At 32.3% G+C, this 7180-nt stretch overlaps 1 long non-coding RNA gene across 1 annotated transcript; it reads left to right on the forward strand.

The window, feature by feature from the left end:
• The first annotated feature begins 204 nt into the window (after nucleotides 1-204).
• Nucleotides 205-2282, forward strand: LOC126811889 (uncharacterized). The gene is made up of 3 exons (XR_007675773.2): nucleotides 205-421; nucleotides 1523-1567; nucleotides 2194-2282. It is a non-coding gene; the product is annotated as an uncharacterized LOC126811889 (long non-coding RNA).
• The last annotated feature ends 4898 nt before the right edge of the window (nucleotides 2283-7180 follow it).

Below are 7180 nucleotides of genomic sequence, written 5' to 3' on the forward strand. Positions count from 1 at the left end.
CAATTTAAGTGGTGTCTGAATACGCGTGTGTGGGTGTTTAATTGCAGTGTTCATTGGAATTTATTTTGAGTATTAACATCGCATTAAATTAAAATTAAGTGTAAACATTGTCTAGCAAGGGAATTAAAATTCGGTAATTTTTCATCGGAGTGGTTTTCCATAAACCATGCCAGACGACGTTGCCCATTAAACAAGGGGAAGGAACTCTTGCATTATTTACTTCCGGTGAAAAGTATGATGTAAACATCGTCTGACAAATTCAATACAAGTGATAAAGCAGAATTTGAAATCAAATAATTACGTACGGTAAGCATTCAAATATGGCTTCGTATTTTGATGAACATGATATGAGTAATGGCGAAGATTCTGCACAGCCACGGCCAGACCAGAGTCTACTGCTCCGAATTTTAGAAATGGCCAGGTAATTGTTTTGTTATCATATTGATTTTGAATCATATTATTCATAATCATTCATCATTGTTGATGAAAATGTGCTAGTTCAATACTTCATCGACGATCGTACACCGCTCATGGTTAGGCCACAGCTCAAAGCTAAAGAACACAAACCACCTACAAACCATGGCAAGAGGTTTTATAATCGAAACATTCATTTTGGACAGCATATAGCCTAGTATGATATAGGCCCATCATAGAACCTAAAATATAAACATCATGTACATAAATTAAATAACAATATGTGATACTTTATTCTCCACATTTAGCCTACATTTTAAAAAAAAAAAATGAAAAAAAATAGCAACAACAGAAAACAAAGGCAGGTGCATTTTCAAGAATTAACAGTTTAGTTGTCTCTCCACAAAAAAGAGTTGAGAAGTAGACACAGGCTGCAACACATGTGGCTATAGTATAATACCTGTTGGGTCAAATAGATTTTCAAATGAATAGGTTAGACCAGTATTGTCAATAGGCACTTGATAAACTGGCCAGTGAAATTTGTTACTTGAACAGACAAACATTGTTGTCTTGAACCAACTTCGATTGATTATAGAGACTGAATAATCCAGCCTCTGATTTATGTGTAATACATGTACATGTATGTTTAAGTTACAATAAAAATATCAGTCTTATTCTTAACAAATTATTCCTTAAAAATTTGAAGGAAGTTTGTCGATCCAGAGTCCAAACTGCAATACAAGTCATTTCCACCAGTCAGTCCTTCAGTTGGATTTCACATGACAAATATGTAGACTTGGACAGCATATTCCTCATGCTTGTCATTTTATACGTAGATGTGCTTATTATAAATTACTGTACCTTCTAACAACAGTCTTTATATTTAAATCTTACATATTTTTGTATGTTTCAAATATAGATTATGTGATGATTTGGCTTGTTATGTCTTCACCCTTTATTTAACAATCTTAAAATATATTAAATTGGTGATTATTAATCTTTCACTTTTAAACATAGAATTTACCTATAATTATTTACATACAGTTAATTTCTGGAGCTTCAGATGTCTGTACTGAAATTTAAGTGTTTTGTTTAATTTTATCTCCAGACTTTTACAAGAAGAAATGGATGTTGAAATTGTTAGTGATTTAGGGTGAGCTATTTGTGAATGTTTTGAACTGGTCCTGTTTCCAATAAACCAAAAAAATAAATTAGACTTAGAGTGCCTGAAGAAATTTGACAAAAAATACATTGTTTATGTTAGGCCAGCTTCGATTGTCAACCACCAAGTAGTGTGTACATCATGCGTCTGCATCATGACTAATTTTAGTTAAACCAGAAGCTCCCGGCCTGGGTTAAGTCAGCATGGTGACTCATTGTTAGTAGTGTAGGACAGAGGGCCTTGCAATTAAGGAAACATCAACTAGTCCTTCAAATTTTAAAAAAAATTGGTAGGAATATTTCTTAGGTTTCTTCAAGTGAAGTTGGTTGATCTTATAGTTATGGGACAATGTCACCTTGATTGTGAAAATTTATGTACTGTAAATCCTTCTCCTAAACTGAGGATTGGTTTCAAACAAGGTTGTTCTAAATTAATTCCTTCGGTCCAGGGAGGGATAGGGGCATAAGTTTTTTTACTACCAAATTTTGTTCAGATCATATTTATATGCATTTTATGGCATTTTTAAAAAAATTCATTGTCTCTTTGATATAATGAAGGGAATAACAAATGCACACATGCTTCTTGTATTCTATTATAACATTTCATTATTTTCTTAGGTTTATGTCAGCATCTGGGAAAGCTCCACCAGCCTCCAAAAAAGTTGTAGAAGAATTAGAAACAAAATTAGTATCACCAGCATCTGCCTGTAAGTATGGGGTAGAATAGTCTCTTTAAAGGACAATATTGGTGTCAGTCATTATCACATATGTGATTGAACTAATTAAACACGTTCCAAATATAATTTTAACACAGAGATCATTGCTACGATAGCTGAGTTTAATACAGGTTTCCTGAATCGGAAGTGTTGAATGCCAAAGGAAAACACGAGTCATCCCTCTATATAACCATAGGCGTACGAACGGACACCCCCCCCCCCCATTTTGGGCACCAAATGCTGGGAAAATTTGGGCACACAATTGTACTTTGTAAAAGTTGTATAAAAAAATATTGTGTTCTTGAATGCGTCCAATTTAACAGCGAATTTAAATTCAGAGTGTCTATAGTTAGGCAAACCCTCTATTGTTTGGAGTACAGTAAGCCACGAATTACAGTTACATAAACAACTGTTTTTAGTTGTGTATATTACAAGTAAATAAAATTTAGTTCTCTTTTATTGATGATTTAGAAATTAAGAACTTATTCATCGCAAAAGAGATATTATGATTATTATGTAACATACTAAGAACCTAACTACATTTTTGGGGCACCAACCACCACCACCCCCCCAGTCAAAAATTTCCCCGTACGCCTATGTATATAACTGACTGAAGTGACGAGTAATAACAGATACATGGGCGAATTTCTGCTCACTAATAATTCCTTCCAAGACCAAAAGTTGTTGTATGAGACTGTGAGAGGATATCTGACAATTCATAAAAAAAATTGACTACCACTAGATAAGAGAACACGAAAGAAAAACAGAAAAAGTCTGTGCATTACCATGTTTTTGTAAGGTATAGAATGAATATAAACAATGGAATGTACGGACTATTCTATTTTTCTCGTGTTCTCTTATCTAATGACATTCAATTACTTTATTGAATTGTCAGGTATCCTCTTGCAGTCCCATATAACAACTTTTGGTCTTCGAAGGAATTATTAGTGAGCAGAAATTTGGCCGTATATCTGTTATCACTCGTCACATCAGCCAGTTATATAGAGGGTAACTCGTGTTTTCCTTTGGAGTTCGTCACTTCCGATTCAGGAAACCTGTATTACTCAGCTATCGTAGCAATGATCTCTGTGTTAAAATTATATGTGATAATGACTGGCACCAATATTGTCCTTTAAATAAGATAAACTGCAGATTTGATTAAGTGTTAATTTGTTTTATGACCTGAAAATCATGCTTCATCAAAAGTGTTCATACATCATTGAAATTTATAACTGATTTTAGGTTCAACAGATTGAAAGCAAAATTACAATTGATTTACCCTTACTCTGCTCAAAGACGAAACTAGACTATAAGTCCAGAAGGATTTTTTCAAGGACACAACTTACTCTACCTAAATGACAAGTCAGAAGTTACAGAACAAGATCAGATAAAGATACAAATTATAACATTCTATTTGCATCTGCAATGCAAGTTCAGCTTTAGGTCAGGCACACAAGAGGACCAAGCATGGCAGACAGTCTTGAAAAGTCGGCTTCTAAAATCCAGGTACATGCCAGTTAAATGTACCTATAAGAAGTGATTAGTGTCATGCTTGAGGCAACATATTCTCACTTTTTCTAGAGCAAATGAAACCAGTTCTAATTTGCAGTACTTTTTGGATTATTGTTTAGATTAATGTTTTTCAGGTCTAGGGAAACAATGTGCAATATGTTTGGTTTCTTTTGATGAAGAAGATGAAACAAAAGTTTTACCTTGTAATCATCAATTTCATTCTGTTTGTATAATAACATGGCTTAAACAGGTTGGTATTAGTATTCATTGTCTCACCTTTTTGCGTGGTTGAGTTGCAGGACATCATACCACTTCACAGATGAAGGGCAATAGCTCGAAATGCGTACTGGATTAAATCTTTTATTACTATACAGTCCTGTCCAGTTTGTTGTTTGGGGACTTATATTATAGTATGGATCATTGTATTATATTTATCCCCCACCTTTCTAAGAAAGCAAGGGACTATAATAAAATGGGTTCGTCTGTCTGTCCGCCCGTCACACTTTTTGGGACACAATAACTCTCTTTCTAATTGAGCTAGAATGTTCAAACTTGGTATAGGTGTTTATTACATCAATGCCTTGATGGAATTCGAAGATGAGAATTTTCTGCTTAAGGTAAGCAGAGATAAGCAATTTGATAACTTTAGTTCTAATTAAGTGAGAGTGATGAAACGCAGAGTATAGATTCATTATATCATTACCTTGACTAAGTTCAATGATGAGAATTTTCTGCTTAGACTAAGGAGCAATAAGCAATTTGATTGGTCAAGACTTTTTAACATAACAACTCTGCTTTTAATTGAGGTAGAATGTTTAAACTTGATGTAGATGTTCATTAGGTTAATGTCTTGACTGAGTTCAATGATTAACATCTCGAGCTAAAGCTAAGCAGAGCTAAGCAATTTCATTGGTCTATGCTTTGGGACAAGATAACATTGATTCTATCTGATAGAGAGTGATGAAACTTAGTGTATAGTTGATAATCAGTTTGATTGCTCAATACTTTTGAAAAAAATAAATGTGCTATTAATTAATATGTGTCATCTATTTATTTTGGGATTTCGGCAGGGGACATCAGTCTCACTGTTGGCTTGTTTAACAGTAAATCATCAAATATCAATTTACAAGTAAACCTTGTTTTGGAGCAGTTGTGGTTAAGACACTCTCATAACCCAACCAAAGACTGATGAGTTAAATTTAATCACAGCATTATATATTAATTTGTGGCATTGAATTCATTTTTAAATGTTTTGAAAATCTTAAGAATTGAGTTTAGCTTGTATTGTGATTGTTACATGTATCTTGCTTTATGAACATATTGTCCTCTATATGACTCAAAATAAAATCGCCTTTCATTACATGAACTATCTCTGCCATTGCAGGTAAATTCTTGTCCAATTTGTCGCCATGAATTACCAACAGATGATCCTAATTATGAAGAAATGCGTAAACATAAAGTAAGGTTTGATTTTCAATTTACAATTAAATTCCAATGATAAAATAAAAACAGAATATGTCTTCAATAAACAATTTTATATTAAAGATGCATTATGTAAGAGCTAAATCTTCCTATTGCGTGTCTTTTGTCTGGCTTCAAATGTTATATAAATTATTATTTAGTCATATCAACATGACAAGCCAATAATCAACCCTCTGAGCCATCCGATGGCTCCGATTTTGAGTAGATTAGAACATAACAGCCTCTTAAGTCTTTAATGATAAAATGGATAATCAAGACTTATAATAAACAATCTACACTACACTTTGTCAAAACTTCAAACACTCATAACTTCGTACAAAATAAAGCAGTTTGAATGAAATTTTTGAATATTTTCAATTTATATCTATTTTCAAAAACCCTTGTTTAATTCTTACATGATGCATCTTTATTTGATAATAAAAGGAACATGGCAATACCACAACGAAGAATTCTCTGATGCAAGTACCGAACCTGCTTATTTTGAATTCCAGACTATTTCACAGGTGTTGATGTATTTACCAATATTGTTTTTTTTTTTAATTTCAGGCTCGTGCAAAACAAAGAGAATATGAACAAGAAACTCTTCATAATTCTATGTTTGGTTAATTTCTTTTCTTTTCACTGCCAATCATTCAAAGAATTTCATTTTATAAATGTGTTAACTGATCATTACTTTATATCAAAAACTACATCTTCACAATGCCAAGGTTTATCACATACCTTGACTGCAACATAAACAGTTATGATAAATTTGGGGGGGAAAGCTTTAAGGGTATTATTCCTTTAAACAAGTCATAGATGTAATTTATTTTATAATATAATATTCAAAATTACCCCCCCCCCCCATTATCTAATATTCAAGCAATGGAATAATAAGAGCAAGGAATCTACAAATGTAGCATGTGTATCTGTTAAATGTAATAATTTCATTTATCATCTCAAATTTGATTATATTAATTATTTTTAAAAAAAATAAATTGTTATTGAATTGCTATGATTTCTGAAATGTACCAGACCTAAATATTCTGTATATCATATAGTTCTCTTCTTTTATTATATTATTTTTGATTTGCTCATTCTAAAGTTCTAAGGGCTGGTGATAATTAAAAAGAGAAATGAAATGTGTTTAAAGTCCTATTTTTCCTCACCTATATACTCTTCTATCGAATTCCAACTGTCAAAGGTTGCCCATGTGTACCCATACCACATCTGTTTGTTGGCCAACACCGGGATCAAACTAGAGACTTCTTGGCTAGTGAGTCAGCATCTTACTCACTGAGCCACCGCGATTCCAACTCAAGAAAGGGGTCCTCAAGATTAAAAATGATGTCATTGAGATCACCTCTTTCTGAGAGAGCGATCTTGGATGTATATGATATCCTTAATTTCTTATTAACTGTTTATTTAAGTTTTTCCTTGTATGAACATTATTCGATAAGAAATAAAACTATAAAGCAATACCAGTTAAAGGGACAGTGTGCCAGAGAGTTCACCAGTATTTTAAAGTAACAAATATGTGTTATTTACAGTAAAGACTGTTAATATAATTTAAGTAATCAAATCAAATTGTAATGCAAAAAAAAAAAAAAAGAATTACATAAGAAACTGATTTAACCTTTAAAAGGATATTGAATAATTTTCTGACCCAATGATTTTAATTCTCGCATGTTGTCCCTTTAAATTAATTGATGCACCAATTTTGCTAATTTTAGATTGTTTGTAACTCTATTTCTCAAAATATGTTTTTAAACAATATTTTAATGTTGTATTATATATCTGAGAATTCAGTTTTTATATACCAGTACCAAAGTTATTTTAATGTCTTATCTATTTTTTGAATGTTTAGTTTTTGTATACCGGTACCCAAATTATTGGAAAATAACCTAATTAATTCA

Source organism: Patella vulgata, chromosome 1 (genome assembly GCF_932274485.2).
Source record: "Patella vulgata chromosome 1, xgPatVulg1.2, whole genome shotgun sequence".
Lineage (NCBI taxonomy): Eukaryota > Metazoa > Mollusca > Gastropoda > Patellidae > Patella > Patella vulgata.